Source organism: Neofelis nebulosa, chromosome 5 (assembly GCF_028018385.1).
Source record: "Neofelis nebulosa isolate mNeoNeb1 chromosome 5, mNeoNeb1.pri, whole genome shotgun sequence".
NCBI lineage: Eukaryota > Metazoa > Chordata > Mammalia > Carnivora > Felidae > Neofelis > Neofelis nebulosa.
Window position 1 is genome coordinate 139992238 of NC_080786.1, and position 21167 is coordinate 140013404.

General features: G+C 38.7%; 1 pseudogene; it reads left to right on the top strand.

Annotated features, from left to right (window-relative positions):
- Positions 1-2053: 2053 nt before the first annotated feature.
- On the top strand, positions 2054-19301 carry LOC131513204 (heterogeneous nuclear ribonucleoprotein F-like; annotated as a pseudogene).
- Positions 19302-21167: the final 1866 nt, after the last annotated feature.

The window sequence follows — 21167 nt, forward strand, 5'->3', positions numbered from 1 at the left end:
ATCATTAATAAGACTATAAGCAGTATTTAAGCATTCACTGTCACTACTACTACGTCTTTTAGCAAATCTTCCTTGAATTTGAGATGAATATGGCATGTATTATTAGTGAAAATGCAAAGGAAAAACAATGTAATTGTTTTAATTAAAATTAAATATTACTACTTAGAAATATATAAAAACCTACATGGACTGAGTTTACTTTTTTGAGTTGTAATGCAAGTGATATGAATGTACACAGAGATGTCTACTTAACACATCTAGAAAGAGATAAATCTACTTAGAGCAGTGGCAATGAAATATGGAGATGTTTCGTGATTTTTGGAAATACTTAAAGTTTCCATGGTAAGGCAATGTGTTACATTATCAGTAAACAGACTGCCCTGTTTTGACCCAAGTTTAACACATCCTCGTTTCTTGACTCTTACCTTGGGTCTATGTTGTATAATTGCTGTGTTTCCATTTCCTCACCTGTAAGGTAGATAAAGTAATAGTTCCTATTTCATAAGTTGTGAAAAATGGTATAAGCTACCAAATGTAAACTACATGGAATACTGCCTATCAGTTAACATACCCAAGCTGTTGCTATTATTATTATTAGTAGTAGTAGTAGTAGTAGTAGTATTTTATTATCTTTAGCAACATTTTATTTATAAGAATATAACACAATCGTCAGTATTAAAACTTCCATAACAATCAACATATTGATTCCAACAGCATAGTAAACATGGTTTACTATGGCACTCCACCTTTGCATGATGTGGTTTCAAAATAAAATACAATCACTTAAAAAAAAGAACTTGTCGAAACGGACGTAGCTCACTGTTTCACTAAGGGGGAGGAATATTCTGTTCCCTGACATAAGGATAAGGGCTGCAGATCTTCCTCGTTGGTGGGGACAACTATTTAGGAAATCAGGCTACAATTTCCACCTTACTGTTGTTGTGAAAAGTTAGAGAAAACCATACCCTACTGAAATGGGGGGAGAAATGCAAAATGTTTCTGAATTATAACTGGAACTTCTAATCCTGGGGAAAAACTAATAATGGAGTTGTTAAATAAATTGAGAAATATTTTTTGTCAGTTACTGGAAGTGAAATATAAGAATAGCATTGATGATGATAGGAAAAAAATCCAACAATGCTTTGTGCATTAGTTCTCTAGGGCTGCCATAACAAAACACTGTAGACTGGGTAACTTAACTTTGTTTTCTCATAGTTAAGGAGGTTAGAAGTCTAAGATCAAGGTGTCAGCAAGTATGGTTTCTCTTCAGGTCTCTTCTCTCCTTGGTTTGAAGATGGCTGCCTTCTCTCTATGTCTTTATGTGGCTTTCCCTCAGCAACATACACATCCCAGTGTCTCTTTGTACGTACAAATTTCCCCTTCTGATAAGGACACCAGTCATATTGTCTAGAGCCTATTTTAACAGCCTCAACGTAATCGCTTTTTTTAAGACACTACCTGTAAATATGGTTACATTCTGAGATATTATGGATTGGAATATCCATAAGAATTTTTAGGGGACACAGTTCAGCCTAAAACATTTACCATTCAGATACTAGAGAACAGATTTTATATTAGTATTCTCCAGAGAAAGAAGCACAAGTGTGTGTGTGTGTGTGTGTGTGTGTGTGTGTGTGTGTGTGTGTGTGGAGAGAGAGAGAGAGAGAGAAAGAGAGAGAGAGAAATATTTTAAAAAATTGGCTCACACAGTTATGGAGGCTAGTAAATCCCAATTCTGCATAGTGGGTCAGAAACTCAACCTAAGCAAGAGCCAAAGTTGCAGTTCAAATCCAAAGACTGTCCACTGCAGATTCCCAAACTGGTTCCCTGAACTGTGGAGTCAGGGCTATTATGGTGGAAAAGGCCAAGAGGAAACCACTAGAACTGCTTCTACCCAGAAAAGTAGTAAACCAAAACAGTACTGTATTCCTGGAGGGATTGCAGAGATTAGTGCCATCATCAAGGACTTGAAAGATGCAGGGGTGGTGATTCCCATCACTTCTCCATTCAACCAGTCTATCTGGCCTGTGAAGAAGACAGAAGGAACTAGAGAATGACAGTGGATTATCATAAATCTAACCAAGTGGCACCTCAAATTGCAATTGCTTTAACAGATGTGGTTTCATTGCTTGAAAAAATTAACACATCCCCTGGTACCTGCTATGTAGTTGTTAATCTGGTAAGTGTTTTTTTCCCCATCACTTTTCATAAGAATACGTCTGGAATACAAGAAATTCCTTAGGGTGTTTCTTGTTATTATCATTCCCTGTGTTTAAAGTCAGTGGAAAACTACAATAGCCTAATCCGGGCAGGACTACTAATGAAATAGACCCTTCAGGAACAAAGATTTGGATCACCTCACCAGGTAAAGAACCATGACCAGTTGAGAAGCTTGCTGAGGACAAAAGGCATACAGAATGAATATTGGAAGGAGGTATTTATTAATACCAGATGTGACCACTTACCTACTTACATAAATGAGGACTATAATTATCATGAATATTCTTCCACATTTTGTTATGTTTGTGTGTGAATATGTATTTAGTAATGAATAGATCTATCTATCTATCTCTTTGTTGTTGTTTTTTTTCTCTTAACCCCTTGTAATGTAACTTAAAATGTATTGACTCCATCATGGTATTTAAGTATTGTTAACTTTCTATCATAGTGTTTAATTTACAGAATACCAAAGAGAAGAGTAAACATCACCCGAAGACTTTTTGTCTTCTTCTGGGGAAAGGGTTAGTTCATTTTCAATTGTACATAGGAGAGCTGTATAATGTTAAGTTGAAGTATGACCTTATTATTGTCTTTATTTATAGAGTAAGTATGGCTTAAGGAAATGCATATGGGAGCTAGGTTGGCAAAGGATGAATTTGCGATGGTTCATTTTTATATGTCAACTTGGCTGGGCCACAGCACCCAGATACTTAGTCAAATATATTCTGGATGTTTCTGTGAGGATGTCTTTTTTTTTTTTAAACCCACATCCAAATTGATCAATCTGAGCAAAATACAGGTAGTAACAAGAAAAGTAATTTTCATGTTTTATAATTTTACAATGTTGTTTATCATAGAAAAAGCTTTAATATCTTTTAATAAAATACAAAAGCAAATTGTTAGTGTTGCCAGAGATTGCTTGCCTGCCCTTAAAAAAAATTAACAATACCTGTTTGCAAACAAAAGCATTGCTAGAATGTAGTCAAACCTTTTGTTCTCTTTTCAGGACCCAGCCCACTGATCTCTTTTCTGTTCAGTGACTAACACATAGTAGGCGCTGAATAAATATTTGTTGACCGATGGTGTGTTCTTTAATCCCTATCATTTATTTCCTGACCCTAAATTGGATCTTGATTCACAGGGGAAAATCCACCACCCTCCACCCCCATTCCTAGGGTAGCCCAGTGTCCTTTCATTGCCTTTGATCCACGACATTGGCCCAGACACACTTGCCTGAGGGGAATGACTGAGGGTTTCCGAGGTAAAGGAAACATTTAGAGGATAATTGTCCTCTTAATCCCTTTCACCTATTTCAGCCATCCCTGTGGCAACCATTAGTTTGTTCTCTGTATCTGAGACTGTTGCTATTATGTTCTGTTTTTTTTAAGCCACTAAATTTGTGATAATTCCGCACAAAAACAATAGGAAACTAATACAAGCAATAACCCTGGGATAGTTAGAGTCCAACTGTTACCCTGTCTAAGCCTAAGGGATAAGGGGAAAGAGTAGTTAGTGGAAACTCAAGGAAGGAAGCCATGTAGAAAAACATGGACTTAGGTCTATAGATCGAGCAAACTCAAGTCAACCTTGTCAAAATGGAGCCAAGAGACTAAATGCCTGGCCATTGCCCCCACCCTTCCCCCACTTCCCTCCAATCTCCTTCTGAGCTTTCCCAATTGCTGGATCCAAAGGGAGCTATAGGGACAGTGGTTTTGGACAATGTACCATAGGTCAGGAACAAACAGCAGTGTTTAGATGGACAGAGTGTGGAAACAGAAAGATAATCTGACAATATCATGAACCATGGAGACATGAGACATGAGAAGTAAGGTGCCACATGTGCTGAATCAGAAGAAGATGCACATCTCTTCATTGTGAGTCTGGCGTTTATGCCCTGTTGCAGTGGATTCTCAACTTTGCCGTGCATCAGAATAATGAGAGAACTTAAAAAAAAATCTCCGGATGTCCAGGCCCCACTCACAAACAACTCAATGTTTCCCAGGGAGCAGCTCCAGAAACTGTATGCTTACTACTATATTGTCTTCCCAGTGGTCATTTTTCCGGCAAAGCAGCTTCATCTTTTCACCTTATGTCTTTAGACTCAATATCTTACTTCACCACCAAAATGTTCTTCATCCTGAATCAAATTGAAAAATCATTTGTCTTAATTCACATGAACATTTCATCACCTGAACTATGCATTAAAATGGACTGTTGTGCAAAGATTTTCAAGTGAAATCTCTTCTGGTTTCACAATAAATTGAATGGGCCTTGACCTTAACCCAAGCATGCTTGGCATTATGTTTATCCTGTGTATCATTCAGTTTCTCTTAGGGCTTTCTCAAAAGTAAGATGGCTCATATTTGGCCCTCAAGAATGCAGAATCATCTTAACTAAAAATATGATGCCTCCACGTTAGTTAAATTGTCAAAACAGTGGTGTTTCTTTGTCTATGGCTTCAACTAGATTTAGATTTAACTCATGTTTTCTTGTATGTTCATGAGCTTATACATTTTTTTAATGTTGCATAAAATGAGCCATTTATTCTGTAACTATATAATTTTTGTCCTAACTGGAGGAATTTTAAGAGTGAAAAAGGCACTAGTAATAATATTCAGGCACAAACCAAGCATTAATCAGGCCTGCCCAAGGGCATACTGGGATGTGCATTCACTCTTGGTGGTCATCACCCAGAGCTAAGGATGCAGGAGGTCAAGGTCAAGGGGTCTGGTGTGCATTCATCACACACATGTTGAAGTCCGGTTTCATATTTAACATGGTTATGTCTTTGGTTACAGCATCCTCTCTGGCTGCTGCATGAAATTAGATGGGGGGCCTAGTGACAGTGACCTAGGGAAGAGATAATAGTGGTTTGCATTAGGATGATGGTCATGCAGATAGAGAGAAGAGACTAGAAGGACTTTGAAAGTAGAATCTATAGGAATCTGAATCGATTGTATGTAGGCATAAGGACATGTCAAGAAGGGTAGCAACTGAGTGGGAGTAGGGCTATTACACAGGACATTTTGGAGGTATAGCGGGTTATCCACAGCTGGCTTCCCCAAGGGTGACAGCAAGTCTGTGGTCCATTGTGCTCCTGTGAACAGATGATTTTCTGGGGACAAAACTCATTCATGGTAGATATGAATATTTGTGAAGATAACGTATCTGGCCCTGCTTTTCTGCCTGAGTCCTGAACTCCAGAACATTAACTACACAAACCTGCCCTCACCCCACCCTCCAGACCAGGCTGCTCATGCCCTGTGTATTTGTTTGTGCTATGCCTTCTGCAGAAATACCCCTCCTCCTTCATCTTTCCCTCACTCCTACCCCACAATCACTTAAAAATCCTCACTATTCCATGTCTAGTACCCCAGCATAGGCATCATCTGGGAGCGATGCAGAGTCTCAGGGCCACTCAAGAGCTGATAAATCAAAATCTACATTGTGATAATATATGCAAGTGATTCATATATCCCTTAAAATTTGGAAAGTTTTATAGATAAATCCTGTTCATCCTTCAGTTCAGGGGCTACCTCTTCCAGACAGGCTTTTCTGACACTCCCTTCCCCACCTTCAGTCTGCTGCAAGAACTGTTAGAAACCCATACATGGTGCCAGCTATGGCTGTGTGCACCATATTCAGGACCGTATCTAGTTCATGAGTCTTTTCCATTAGCTGTGCACCTTGAGGGTCTAAACTTATTCATCATAGTATCCCCAACTAGTAGGGATGATGCTGTAAATGCATCATCCCTGGGAATCCTCATCTTGCACTATTGTTGGACCACCTGACAGGTGAGACCACCTGGTCCTGAGGGCCCTCAGGTATTGTAGAAGCCAAACTGAAGTCCAAGACAGATATGCTTTACACCATATTTTGTCCTGTAAAAAAAAAAACAAGATTTTTTTAATAAACCTACACCTTGCTGACTTTTTTTCAGGGATTTCGTGCAGAGATTTAACTATGACTTTTAAAGTAGTGTCAAACAGTATCCAGGGTAGTTAGAAAATGTCTAAGAGTTGTATTGCCCCCTGCAAAATCTGTCCTCACTATTCCAGATTCATGATGACGACCCCAGTGTCAGCCCCCAGTGCTCTCTTGCAGACAGCTTTCTGTCCCCTCAGCAAAATACCCCTCTCCAAATTCCATTTTTTGCTCAACCAAAGAGATATATGCAGAATATACACCACATCATGTCCCCCCTCCCCCTGATTCCCATTTTCCCCACAACAAGGACTAAATCTCTCCCTGGTGTTATACACTGAACCAAACACAGTAGCTGTGCAATTGGCCCTATGCAACCTCCACCATTCTCTATGCTGTGACCTTTGCTCCATGTTCCCTGGCTCCAGAAACCAAAGTCTCAGGGCCTTTATGCTACCACCCTTTCTTTCTCCCTGGAATATTGTGCTCGCTGACATTCTTGGGCTGTCTTCCTCTCATCTGTTAGATCACACCTTAAATGTGACCTCTGATGTTATTCTATAACCCCCATTATCTCTTCACCTTATTGTAATTGTCTGCATAGTACTTAGTACTATCTATTTGTTTATTTGTTCATTATTATCTCACTTACTCCTTACTAGATTATACGCTCTGTGGGTCCACAGGTCTCACTGGGTTGTTTTTCTATCACTGAATTCCAAGCATCTAGAATAGTGCTGAAAACACTGTGGAACCTTGTTAGGAATTTATTAAATAGATGTTAATGTATGCAATAACACACACACACACACACAGTTTCAATCAAATAGAGCCAAATGTGCTAGTCATTGTCCAAATTCATCAAATTTATTCTGTACCCACGACTTTTTGCCCTGTTCTGTCAAAGGGGCATGTGAGCAGGGACCTGCCCCCTTCCCGGGAACCCTAATAAACCCATGGGATCCCTGGACCCTTCGGGACTTCTGTGGGCTATTGGTGGAGCAGCAGAAGCAAAAGGGCCACTTGAGAAAAGCCAGAAGCTGGACTCGAACTTAGTCCAAACTTACATGTTATAAATCATTTTGATCTTTCAATCGACAGAGCTGCCTCCAACTTTCTTAACCTCTTTTCTGATAGAAGAGAATCTCCTTTTGATAGGAGGGAGTGATTCTTTCCAATTCTTTGTTCATGTCTTCTGCCAATTTCTTATAAAAGTTGCATATTTGATGTTTCTACACACATTGAGAAATTTCTTCTCTATTTCTAAGCAGTGTATTTCCTCCTCAACCAATTTTCTGTCAAGTCACATTACATGTTCTTGATGCAGGCAGTATTTGAAGCTTCGGCTGAAGCTTCTGGATCTCACTTTCCAACTGGGAAATTTTCAGACTGCATATACTTGCTTGGTTTGAATTTTTTATTTTTCCTGTAAGCTCTTCATTCATTTGGTTTTCTTCACACAATTGCCTGGATATTTCTTGTTGTTTTTTTTTTCCTCTTTCAGGACTTTTAAAGGACATATTTAAGATAACATCATCAATGAGACTTTTTAGATCCACTTCTAACTAACAGACTAGATGGTGGCCATTTTGTGCTTCCCTCTGTTTCTCTACTTCCACGCTTCTGCCATCCGTGTGATTTCTCCCAATATCAGGAAACATCTGGCCTTCAGTATGGTTTCAGCCAGAGATTTTAATTGTCTCGCTTTATCATTCATGACCCGGTTCACTCGTGCATTTGAGTGTTCTGGCATTTCTCCATGTTCCTTCTCTTCCCACACTTTTTCTTCCCTCCCTCTTCCTCTTCCCTCTTGGGCACCTCTGGACTGTGATAAAGATGAGCATTTTTATTCAAATATTTCTTTATTTTCTTCTGAAGCTTTTCTCCATTATTCTGTAATGCTTTTACAATGTCATTAACCATAGTTATTTGGGAAAGTTTACAGGGTTTGCTTTTCTGTCCTTTGTCAAGGAAGTCTATCATGTCATCAGGTGAAAACTTGTTCAGAATTTGAACTTGCAAACACAAAACTTGCAATATTGAAGGGCTTGCTTCCAGCCCAGGTGACTGGAGGGCTTTGGTGACTTCTGTCATTAGTTTATTCTTTTCACTGCCTTTTCTACACACTTCAACTTAAGGAAAACACCCTTTGGCTGGCTCTTTTTTTTTCTAAAGGAGACCTGGGACTTGTCTCAAGCATTCACATGTTATCGGCAGAGCACTTCAAAGTTCCTCCAAGATTGGCTGAAAAAACATCTCAGTGGCAGGCAGTGGATCCTTCATGGCTCTGAAGGGCTCTGCAGTTCTCCTTCCAATGTCCAGTGTCCTATAGGCCACAAGTGACCACATGGAACCCTGTGAAGTATTCAGTCTCTAATGTATAGAAGTGCCCAGCAACCAGGGCAATCCAGTAAGTAGTTGGGCTGGGGGAAGGGGAGGCCAACCAGGTTCTAGAGAGCAGTGCTTCCTAACTTTGTTCAGCTCACTGCATAAATTGAAAGTTATATTACCTATACAATAAACCATAGGAAGTGGAAAGGGCTGAATGCAGCCTAGAGCTCGGCCATTCTAGGCCCCACCTGGCCTTACAGCAAACCTAGAAGTCCAAAGCAATCCCATGCCATTACCCCTTCTCTGCACACAAGTCTGTCAGGGCATAGCAGTGGGGCCACACTCATGAGTGAGGCCTATTCTCTTGATTTCAAGTTTCCTTTGATTTTGCCTATAAAGTTCCCAAGTATCTCCCTCCTCTGAAGTTTCCTTCCTCCTTTGTGTTTAGTCAAGGTGGTCAGACAGGGGCAGAAGATGAAGGGTATACCCACAGCAATTAATCAGAATCCTGCATTTAAATCATAAGGACTCAGGATAAGTCAATTAGAAATGGCAGGGCCTTAAAATTTCATGAATTTTCTATGGAGTCAGCATGTCCCTGTTTGATCCAAGTGTTCCTAGAAGGGAGCAACTCTGCTTCTGGGCTCTTTCTTTCACAAAGCCCTGCTATTTTTAGCACATCCTCCCAAGGTTGTCTTGAAGACAGTCTCCAATCCACCAATTCATCTTCAGAAGTATACCTCTACAATCAATTGTATTTTTTTATTCTTCATAATATGTTCCTGAAATAATGATGTGCTTTCAATAGTCCCCTTTTCTTGACTCTAGATTTATGTCTCCAAATCTGAGAAATAGTTGTTTCTGCTCTTGGATGCTTAATATCAACTATGGAAGTGTTATATTGTAAATTACCAGGCAAACAACAGCAAAAAATACCACTTTGTTTTAATTAGGTTTTAATAAAGACTTAACATATTATTTTGTTTTCACTTTCGATGAAAGTAATCAATAGTGCATTAAATTTCTTATAATGACCATGACGTTTCAGAAATAGTGACAAGTAGTCATTATGGTTTTCATTCAGTAACAACACAAAAATGCTCTTACCACACATTTTATAGGTACAATCTCATTAGTGTTTGTCAATCCTTCCGATTTTTTTATTCACCAATAGGGTTAGGAAACAATAGATCGTCTACATTTGTCATTCATAAATGTGGACTTTCCATCACCAATAAGAGAAATGAGACATTATAATTTGAAAATGCCTAAAGTATTTGCCAATAGATATAAAATATAGAGGGAAAGCAGATGTTCAATGAGTAGTCTTTCACTGGGGTAAAGACTACCCTGGGACAGCCATAAGTGATAAAAAATAACAAGGACTCAAAAGGAATAAAACACTATCAAAACATATGAGAAGGAAAGGAGAACGGAAGGAAGGAAGGAAGGGAGGGAGGAAGGGAGAAAGGAAAGAAAAGGTAGAGGATCAATTTTGATCTGCAGTGTCCCCAGAACACTTGACAAAGAATAACATGAGTAGTGTGGGAATATAAAAATTATTGGATATAAGACTTCTGAAGTCAGAAAAATGTAACCTAAATTCATCAAATCCTTGTCTTTATTTTTTTCTTTTAATTTTTTTATTATGAAATTTATTGTCAAATTGGTTTCTATACAACACCCAGTGCTCATCCCAACAGGTGCCCTCCTCAATGCCCATCACCCACTTTCCCTTCCCTCCCACCCCCATCAACCCTCAGTTTATTCTCAGTTTTTAAGAGTCTCTTATGGTTTGGCTCCCTCCCTCTCTAACTTTTTTTTCCCTTCCCCTCCCCCATGGTCTTCTGTTAAGTTTCTCAGGATCCACATAAGAGTGAAAACATATGGTGTCTGTCTTTCTCTGTATGACTTCTTTCACTTAGTATAACACTCTCCAGTTCCATCCATGTTGCTACAAAAGGCCCTATTTCATTCTTTCTCATTGCCAAGTAGTATTCCATTGTGTATATAAACCACAATTTCTTTATCCATTCATCAGTTGATGGACATTTAGGCTCTTTCCATAATTTGGCTCTTGTTGAAAGTGCTGCTATAAACATTGGGGTACAAGTGCCCCTATGCATCAGCACTCCTGTATCCCTTGGGTAAATTCCTAGCAGTGTTATTCCTGGGTCATAGGGTAGATCTATTCTTAATTTTTTGAGGAACCTCCACACTGTTTTCCAGAATGGCTGCACCAATTTGCATTCCCACCAACAGTGCAAGAGGGTTCCCGTTTCTCCACATCCTCGCCAGCATCTATAGTCTCCTGATTTGTTCATTTTAGCCACTCTGACTGGTGTGAGATCCTTGTTTTTAATAAAGCGGTAATTTTATTACAGTTTGACTTTGTGGCTTTCATGATATTTGATCACATGAATATCCAAAAACTATTTAACTTTTGATTTATCCACTCTAATATTCAATTACTATTTAACACGGTCAACTATAAATTTCCTTTAAAAGACCGTGACAAAAATATGATGATCAAGCAAAGCTAAATTCACCACTTGTGTGACAGAGAGATTTCTGTCTTCAGATTGCCAATTGTGTTTCAAAAGGGGAAATTTAAGATAGGATATTTGTAAGGTTTGGGGACATGTTTTTGAGTCACTTAGGTAAACTTTTTTAAGGTAGAGAACCAGGATTTGGATTTGGGAAAGTTCACAAGATAATAATTCAAGACTTGGTGGACATGGTCAGTCAAATGCCCTGTGTGAATTTTGATGAGCAAACTACTACCCTAAAAAAAGCATTCTTTTCCCAGATGAGCAAACTTCTTGCTTGACTAATTTGGTTAGCAAACATTTTCTCAAGTAATGACATTATTTACTGGCTTTCAGCCTGGTGTTCCAACATAAGAACTCACTGTAGCAAATCATTGCTAGATTGACAGGCAGTCTTAGCCCTCCACCTTCATCCAAGTTAGATGTTTGAGTAGCCTCAGTCCAAACTACTTCTCTCAAGCCTCAGCTGTCCTTTCATCTAGGACAATTCATCCAATTTTCAGAGATTTTCAATTTCCCAAGTTATCTTTTCCATGGTGTACTAGATGCCTCCTTTTGGCAAACACCAAAGAAAAAGCAAGTGTGGTTCTCTAGAACAGTGACCCATACATCTCTTATCAACAACGGTTTAGGATTTTTTAAATGGCTCACACTTTGTTTCTTTATGATATTTCCATTACTAAAAGTCTACAACAGTCATTCATAGAGGAGGAAAGGCTTCTAGTACACCTTTGTGCATACATACGTGTGTGCCTGTGTGCATGTATTTCTAGTTTATATGGAAAGGTTGCATTTTTCAAACTTACATACTGGAAAAATATATATACAGCTCCATAATGTGAAATTTTATAATTTACTATTTGATTTTCCTGAACAATTTGTGTTATCCAAAAAAAAAAAAAATGATTTTGGCTACCTTACAAGAAAGTCCATGTGCTTTTTAGATTCCAACAGAGGTGAGATAAATCATATATACTTATCTGGCGTCTGATGTGGTGCTTCAGAAAAAAAAAATGCTAAATATATCTTTCCTTTCGATTCACGTAATTTTCCTTTTGGATGCATGCCATTAAAAAAAGGTAAGTAAAAACAGAGTATACTCGGTGAAGGCAGAATATGGTGCAAGCTACCAATGTGGAAGGCATTGAGTGAAATCTAATTTCAAAATGTAAAATCGGAGTAAGAGCCAAGAAAAGATCATTTTCATTTCTTCATATGCCCAGCAAGTTCATGATTGTGACTTTATTGAATATTTGATGCATCAGCCTCACTATTTACCGTAGAATATTTTGAAAGCAGCTACAATATCTAAAGTTGCAAAGCATCACATAAATATATGTCAAGAAGCCCTGGACACCATGATGAGCATAAAACAAAAATTTACCATGGAGATTCTTCACTCTGACTAACCCTGTTTGAAATGTTGAACAAGGCATCTAGTGTTTAGTTACAGATCTCTAAGACTTGTTTGTAACACGTAGGCACATTAATATTCTTATAGATTCAAAAAGATACTTTGCACAGAAAAGCTTTGTGAAATCTTTCTTTTTTTCCCAATTTTTTTAAAAAGTTTATTTGTTTTGAGAGAGAGAGAGAGAGAGAGAGAGAAAGAGAGAGAGAATCCCAAGCAGGCCTCGCACTGACAGCACAGAGCCCAATGCATGCCTTGAACCCAAGAACTGTCAGATCATGACCTGAGCCGAAACCAAGAGTCAGAGGCTTAAACAACTGAGCCACCCAGATGCCCATTTGAAGTCTTCTCAGATTATATTCACATCCACATAATAAGTCCTTTACTTTAGATTATTTTAACATTTATCAATTTGGGCCAAAACCTCTATAATATACTTACTGATGAATTGTCTTAAGGTTATTTTTCCTATATTTCTCACACGTATGTTGTGTTTCTCTAGTTAGCTTCAAACTTCCTCCAGAGCTGGAAAAATGTCTTTTGTGGCCCGTTTTTCCTCTACACTGAGTATTATATGCCCATTTTATGAGTCACTCCTAAAGGACCAACTTTTCCTTTAAAAATCCTGAGAAAGTGAGTTCATAGATTGGCATTTTACACTTTTCAAGAAGCATCCTAAACACCTCACAGCCTTGTTATAGAGCACCTCTCGGGGTTCCTGCCACAGAAACATTATCATAAATCAATGCTGCAGATGTCATGGACACATAGGTGTCTACCACAATTTTATGCAGCCTGGAAAATGGAGAAAAATAAGGAAAGAGTAATAATTCTCGTGACTCTAAGGTCTGAAATTTAAAGGGTTCTGCTTTATTCTAAGATTATGTTCATTAAGGGCTGATCTTAAGTGTCACTCACCAGTATAGTTTAGCAGCTGATGTCTGTTCTGACTGGTCAAGTAGTACGAGCACCATACCCGTAGCTTAGTATTTTGAATGTAACCCAGAGAATGAATTACGCTTTTATCCATTAAACCATTTTATCCATTCTTTCTTTTATGAAACAATGGCAATATTGGAGTTCATTTTCTCTTGGTTTTTTTTTTCTTGAATATGGACTTAGTTGAAAAACATCGACTTCCCTTTCTTAGTCCTCTTTCTCTGTAGCATAAAAATAATTTTATAAACCAATGAAGTCTGAAAGCCTGGGAGCCATACGAAACTACTTATTTCACCTCTCTAACACTCCTTCTTCACAAAAGTAATGTGTTTATGGCCTCGCTTACAAACTTTTAGCACACAGCTCAGTTTTCATGCTTGCATATTGTGTCCAAGAAGCTGGATGGAAACAAAAGGTTTCAAACTCAATTTCTTTGCAAAATCCTAGGTGTCTGGAATTTGGCATAGGCATCGTGCACCAGAACATGATGAAAATAAGCCCAGCTCCTACAAATAAAACTCCGTCTATAACTTTACACTTTATGCAGCTTCCATGCACCGTACTGCAAATGTGATATAAAAAATTCCAGGTAGTGAAGTTTTGTTGAAGTATATGTTGATTTCTGCCTTCAGATATTTATAAGCATAGCTGTGCTGGTATTATTAAGATAAAATATAATTTATTATCAGGGAATACAAATTTTAGAATCAAAACATCTTAAAGTCATCTAGCCTAACCACGTTAAGTTCAACCATTATGCCTATATTTGCTTCCCTGGCCACCTTATTCCTGCACACATAATACTAAAATGTCCACCACCTCATATGGCTTCCCGTTACTGCTAAGGAAGCACCCAGTGTCCTAAAACACTGACTGAAATGGACCTGAATCTTCATCTATCAGCAACATCTTGATCTCCAGTTAGTCTTTTTTTTTTTAATTTTTTTAATTTTTTTTTTTTTAATTTTTTTTTCAACATTTTTTATTTATTTTTGGGACAGAGAGAGACAGAGCATGAACGGGGGAGGGGCAGAGAGAGAGGGAGACACAGAATCGGAAACAGGCTCCAGGCTCCGAGCCATCAGCCCAGAGCCTGACGCGGGGCTCGAACTCACGGACCGCGAGATCGTGACCTGGCTGAAGTCGGACGCTTAACCGACTGCGCCACCCAGGCGCCCCTCCAGTTAGTCTTTACAGATACACAGACTGTATAGTTCTTTCCCACAAACATAAGAGCATTTGAAGTATCTGGAATATTAGCAGATGTCTGTAAAGGTTAAAGTCTTTTAGAAAATCTTACACCAAGAATTGCAAGCCCTTGCCCTAAAGTTTGTTTCTTTCCTAAACCCCAAGCTGGGGAACATGCTTTCTTGGAGTGGTTTAAACCTTCCATTTTCCTTGCAAAATTCCCAACCACAGACTTCCTTGTTCTCAGGTCATATATTTCTGAGAAGTGAGACAATCACCTGCCTTGCCTCGTACATCATATTCTTGTTTGTTGATTCCTTTTAACTCATGACAAAACACAACTGCCTGTAACACGTAAATCTTCTGCTAACTGCCAAAAGATAGGGGAATCTCACTTGCAGGATACTTCAAACACTTTAGTTTTTTTTTGTTTTGCCTCATTTCTGTTTCTGTTATTGTCTTAACAGCTTTAATGAGATTTAATTGACATATAACCTTGTATAAGTTTAAAATGTACAATGTGTTGATTTGATGCATTTATATAAACTGTTTAGTTTTTATTTCATTTTGTTGTCCTTCTCTTATTGCTCTCCATTTTTCTCTTACTATCCATACTAAGATAGCTCATTTTTGGATACCATGATATCTGGAAGGGAAAGTTACATCATCCTAACTGGAGCATTTCTATCTAAAGGCATGTCTTTAACAGAAGGCCTCCTTCTTTGCTAAACTTATCCTCGTTTCTTTACCCTGAATAGGTGGTCTTATTAGGGAAAAGTTGTAGGTCATGGACACATTTTCACTGACTTGTTTGTCCTTTGCCCCATTTTTAGAAATGTTCTTCAATTTTAAATGCAAGATTCTCAGTGTATGTGTGATAGTTAATTTTATATGTCAACTTAGCCAGGTTATGAAGCCCAGTTGTTGCAAAATACCAGTCTCCATATTGTTGTGAAGGTAATTTTTAGATATGATTAACATTTGAATCAGTAAACTTTGGGTAAAAAATATTACCCTCTGCAATGCAGTGGGCCTCGTCCAGTCAGTTGATGGCCTTAAGAGCAAAGACTGAGATTTTGAGAAGAAAAAATTGTCCTCCAAATTAAATTGCCTTTCTGTTATTTGACTTTGTAATTAATATTGACTTTGTAATTCTGTTATTTGACTATGTAAAACAATTGACTTTCTAGCCAGGCAGGATATGGATGGATGGATGGATGGATAGATAGATGATAAATAGTTGGCTCTGTTTCTCTTGAGAACATAGACAAATACAGTGTATGAATACATATATTTTTATGTGTATGTGTGGATAGATAGATGGATGATAGATGATAGATAGATAGATAGATAGAGCCTGCTATACAGGTAAGCAATTCAGGCTTAAGCATACTACTTTTTAAGTTAGTTAAACTAATTACTATATACCCATAGTTCAGCATTTAAAAATACAAGAAAACATATACCAAAAAAACACACAATCCCCTCCCCTTTCCAAACTTCTCAGCCTTTCATTTCCCCTTCCTAGGTTAACTATTATGACCAGTTGCCTATGGATCCTTTCAAAGGTAGCCTTTGTATAATCACATATATGTTTTTCCCCCACATAGTAATACATTATACAAACTGTTCTGCACCTTTCTTCTTCTTGTTAATATTTCATGAAGATGCTTCCATGTAAGTACATATAGAAGGATCTCATTTTTTCATAATTTATCACCATAATTTTAACTATGGGAATTCATTTAGGATATTTCTAATTCATTGCTATGTAAAACAATAGTGAAACCACATTATTCTAAAAACTCTCTTTATGTGTATGAAAGTTATAGTTTACCTGTACAATATAATACTAGATGTGGAATGTCCTTGTTTTAAATTTGTGAAGGAATGCTATGTTGATAGTTATATGACAAACTTTTTTATGTGATTAATATATCCTGGTACCATTCTGATATTTAAATAGCATTTACTACTATTTGGTGTTTGCCGTCCTATATCAGTATAGGATATTTTTTTTATCTCGGTCAAGCAATTAATTTGGAAATCGGTGATTCCTGATAGTGTCATAATTCCCAATTTGTTATTAAGGGAGTAAGCCATTGAAAAACCTTTAAAACAGGGGCGTATGGGTGGCTAAGTCAGTTAAGTGTCTGACTCTTGGTTTCAGCTCAGGATAAGACCTCAGTTTGTGAACTTGAGCCCCATACCAGGCTCTTTGCTGACAGTGCAGATCCTGCTTGGATTCTCTATCTGTCTCTCCCTCTGCCCCTCCCCAACTCGTTCTCTCTCTCTCTCTCTCTACCTCTCTACCTCTCTCTCTCTCAAAGTAGATAAATAAACTTAAAAAATCATTTTTTTTAAAAAAAGAAAAGTCTTTAAAACAATAAGTGCACTATCCCAATTTGGGCTATTAATGTCACCATAAGAGGTTAGCGGTAGTAGGATTGTAGCAATCGTGGCACTTAGGTAAAGCTCAGGGGCATGATTAGAGATATACATAGGGAGAGCTCATAGCTACATCAAGGAAGGGTGGGTGAAAATGTTAGCCTTTGTGAAAATATTTTGAGTTGTTAAATCAAATTTCATATGAGATCTCAAGCAATTGCAAGAAAAAACAGAGCTGCAGTCTCTAAGAACAGATGCCTTCGGTGTCTTGATTTCCATAAAATTCTAAGAGGAGGAGATGGAAAGGTGTTTGATTTTGGTTTTGTTTTACTTCTAGCCATTGTCCCTTGTCTCTTCTCGTGCCTTCTCTTCGTAACCAGAGCTTCTGCCAATCCTTCTGCTTGTAAGGAGTTTATTTTTATTTTGTCAATTTGAAGAGGGAGAGATCACTGTACTTCTTGTGCTGATGATGACTACACTTCATGGCAGTTTCACTTTATATTCACTCATCCAAGATGAAACTCTGGTAGTAGTTTCAGACCCTTTAGCCGGCATCAGACCTGCAGGATGATGTAGGGGCAGGGGAGCCGTGTCCTCTTGTGAATTTCTTCCTCAGGCTTTCCCTTCAATCCACCAACGGCCCAGTTCATTGTATTTCCCAAATAGCTCTCAACTATGTCCACCCCCTTTCATTTCCACTCCTTTCTGTGTACCACCTTGAAGTTGTCTTCTCTCTTTCTCCTTGCTGATGAATCTCCCTAAGTCCATACTGTCCTTCTACTGAAAGCTCTCTGGTGACATCCTTGCACCTTGAGAATAAAGATTAAACTAAAAGGTTTCCCAGGACAAAGGGGGCTCGAGCCCATCCCAATCCCCAGCACCACCACCCTGGTTGCTCTGGTGAATGCTGTGACACTGAGGCAAGATGGTCGTATAGCTCTTTTTTAGGACAATTCATTACCTACCAGGAGTGTCTCCAACTATGGGCATCTCCCCCTGCCCCCTGGGGTTGGCTGTTTAAGTCACAAAAAGCTGCAACCAACCTCATTTGGCGTCTTTCCTCTCAAGTGTCCATGATGTAGGGCCCTGAGGAAGTGAAGGCTTTGAGGTCAGGCCTGTCCCAGTCCTGCTCTGCTAAGGATAAGCAGAATTTGCTTTCTGACTGCACAATTCATGCTGGGGTTGCAGGCATTCATTTCATCTACACTAGAGAAGGCAGGCAGAGTGGCGAGGCTTTTGTTGGACTTGAATCAGAAACTAATGTAAATGTGGCCCTTAAAAAAGACAGAAAAAGCATGGGCACCGGTACATTGAGGTGTTTAAGTCACACAGAACTGAGGTGGATTAGGTGTTGAAGCCACTGATGGCTTTGTGTGGCCCGAGGACTCCCATTTGGATGACGAAGGGAGAAATTGTTCTGTTCTTATGGTTGGAATTGTGGACCCCAAGGGCAAGATTATAGGGGAGGTCTTTGTGTAGTTTCCCTCACAGGAGTTAGCTGAGAAGGGCCAAGAGAAGCACAAGGAGAGAATAGGGCACAGGTATATTGAAGTGTTCAAGAGCAATCAGGAGGAAGCTAGGTCGTACTCGGGTCCCCTTCTGAAGTTCATGTCTCAAGAGTGGTGGGGGCTTTATGACCACCCTGGCATAGCCAACAGGCATATTGGCATCATCAAGCAAGCGGACCTATGGAGGATGAGGTCTGGTGCTCATAGTGCAAGGTATGGGGGCTCTGAGGACTACCGGGTCCTCAGCGATGGCTACAGCTTCACCACTGATCTGTTGGGGAGAGACCTCAATTACTGTCTCTCAGGCAGGTGTGACCACAGATCGGAGGTGGCGATTTCACTGCCCAGAGTACCACTGTACACTGAGTCCGCATGAGAGGGTGGCCATACGATGCCACAGAGAATGACATTTATGACTTCTTCTCTCCACTTAACCCTGTGAGAGTCCATATTGACAGTGGCTCTGATTGAAGAGTAAGGGGCGGAGCCCACATGGAGTTTGCCACTCATGAAGAAGTTGTGGCAGCCATGTCCAAAGACAGGACCAACACGCAACGTGGTTACGTAGAACCTTTCCAGAATTCTGCAACTGGGGCCAGCAACCAGATGATGCAAGGCATGGGCATGGGAGTGTCCACCTAGTCCACTCCCAGAGGCCTCGAGAGTCAGTCTGTGAGTGGCTGTTACAGGGCTGACTGTAGAGGCCAGAGCGGCATGGGTGGATATGACTAGTTTTGTAGGAGCATTTGAGTTATTGCGATCAAATTTTCACAGGCAGCCAACAAGCAGTGAAAAGCAATAATTACTCTAGAGGAAGCTGTGGGACCCATTTTGCACCATGAGTTTCGTGTAATCTGCATTAAAAAATCAACTTTTCAGTGTTTTCTCATGCAGACTTTCTTATCACATTATCATGTGATAATGAGTAAAAACTAAACTACTTTCAGCTTTTCTCAATTAACATTTTCGTAGTGCACTTCAGAGTGATGTTATCTAAGTTAAAGTAGTTTTAAGTACATTACATGGATCTTTTATATCACATGACATGAACACACTGAGAGGAATACTTTTCTGGAAAACTCAAGGTGCCAGATCCCTAATTTAAAGAGGAGTTTTTTTCATGTTTGTTCATTATAGTTCATTTTTATTTAAAATCTTTTCAGTTTAAATTTCAGTTTTTTAAAATAAGTTAGTGTTTTTTAAAATTATTTATTTATTTTGAGAGAGAGAGAGAGGCAGAGAGAGGGAGGGAGAGAGAATCTGACAGTGCAGAGCCCAATGTGGGACCCAAACCCATGAAACATGAAATCATGACCTGAGCCAAAGTTGGAAGCCTAACCGACTGAGCCACCCAAGTGCCCCCAAGAATAGGTTAATTTTGAAAATGGAGACACATTGCTAATACTGTAGGACTTAGTGAGGCCTTGACTTAAAACTTTTTTTGTAGTTTGATTTCCTTTTGGGTGTATTTTGCTAAGTGAAACTTGTTAAATTTTTTAATTAATTTTTTTTCTTAAAATAAATATTTTCTTCACACACACAAAAAGACTAAACTAAGTAATAAAGCCTAAACTAAACTCTTAAGTATGATCTTCAAAACTGAATAATTTGGCCACTGACAAACTCTTCAGCCTCATATGGAACTCCCCCCCCATCTCTGTCAATTCCCAAATCTCAAGGCTTCTTTTACCCTGTCTTGCTACTTTGAACACAAATATATAATAAGGTAGTCAGTAAAAATGGTTGAGTAAAGACTTCCAAAATTATTTCTCATCTATAAAAGAAATGACAAAACTCACAAAGATTTTCAGAATTTACTTTTTCAAAACTCTGGAAATTAAGAAGATACTTGTAGTAATCCAAGATACATGTGAGTGTTTATTCAAGTAAAGTAACTGAATCTTAGAACGGCAAGCATTATAGTAATTTAATTTGCCCTAGTTGAGTCCCTAGGTCTCCAGTTCTGAGATAGGGTTGAAAATCAAAGCACAGAAACATGATCAAAATCTACAGCCTCATTAGCCACTGGAGATTGGATGGGAATGGGATTGGAGCTCCTTCAATATCTCATTTCCCAAGAATGATTATTTAACCTGTCCAGTCATTCCCTAGAAGAACCCCTTTGCAAGGCTATCTTTAACTAACCTGACTCTGAGCTCCCTGCATGAAAAGTTTTTGCCCCAGTGCATTTGTTTTTGAATTGTAAATCTTTTCTCTTCTATCTCATTTAAGGTACATAAAGAAATGAGTATAAATCTGTGTTGGTGGGCACATGGTGATTTATATGACAACAGCAGTACAAAGGATAGGAGAGGAAAATGAGTTATATAAGAGTAAAATTTTTGTGTATAATTGAAATTAAGTTAGTATTAAACCTAACTAGATTGTTAAAAATTAAGCTGTTAACTTGACTCACCAGCACAAACACTAGGAAAATAACTCAAAAAAGAAATATATAAAAAACACTTACAACTAAACGGTAAACAACCCAGATAAAAATGGGCAAATCATTTCAATAGATTTCCCTAAAAAAAAAAATACAGAAATGGCAAATAGGAAGCCTGGGTGGCTCAGTCGGTTAAGCGACTGACTTTGGCTCAGGTCATGATCTCTCAGCTTGTGGGTTTGAACCCCACAACAGGCTCTGTGCTGACAGTTCAGAGCCTGGGGCCTACTTTGGATTCTCTCTCTCTCTCTCTCTCTCTC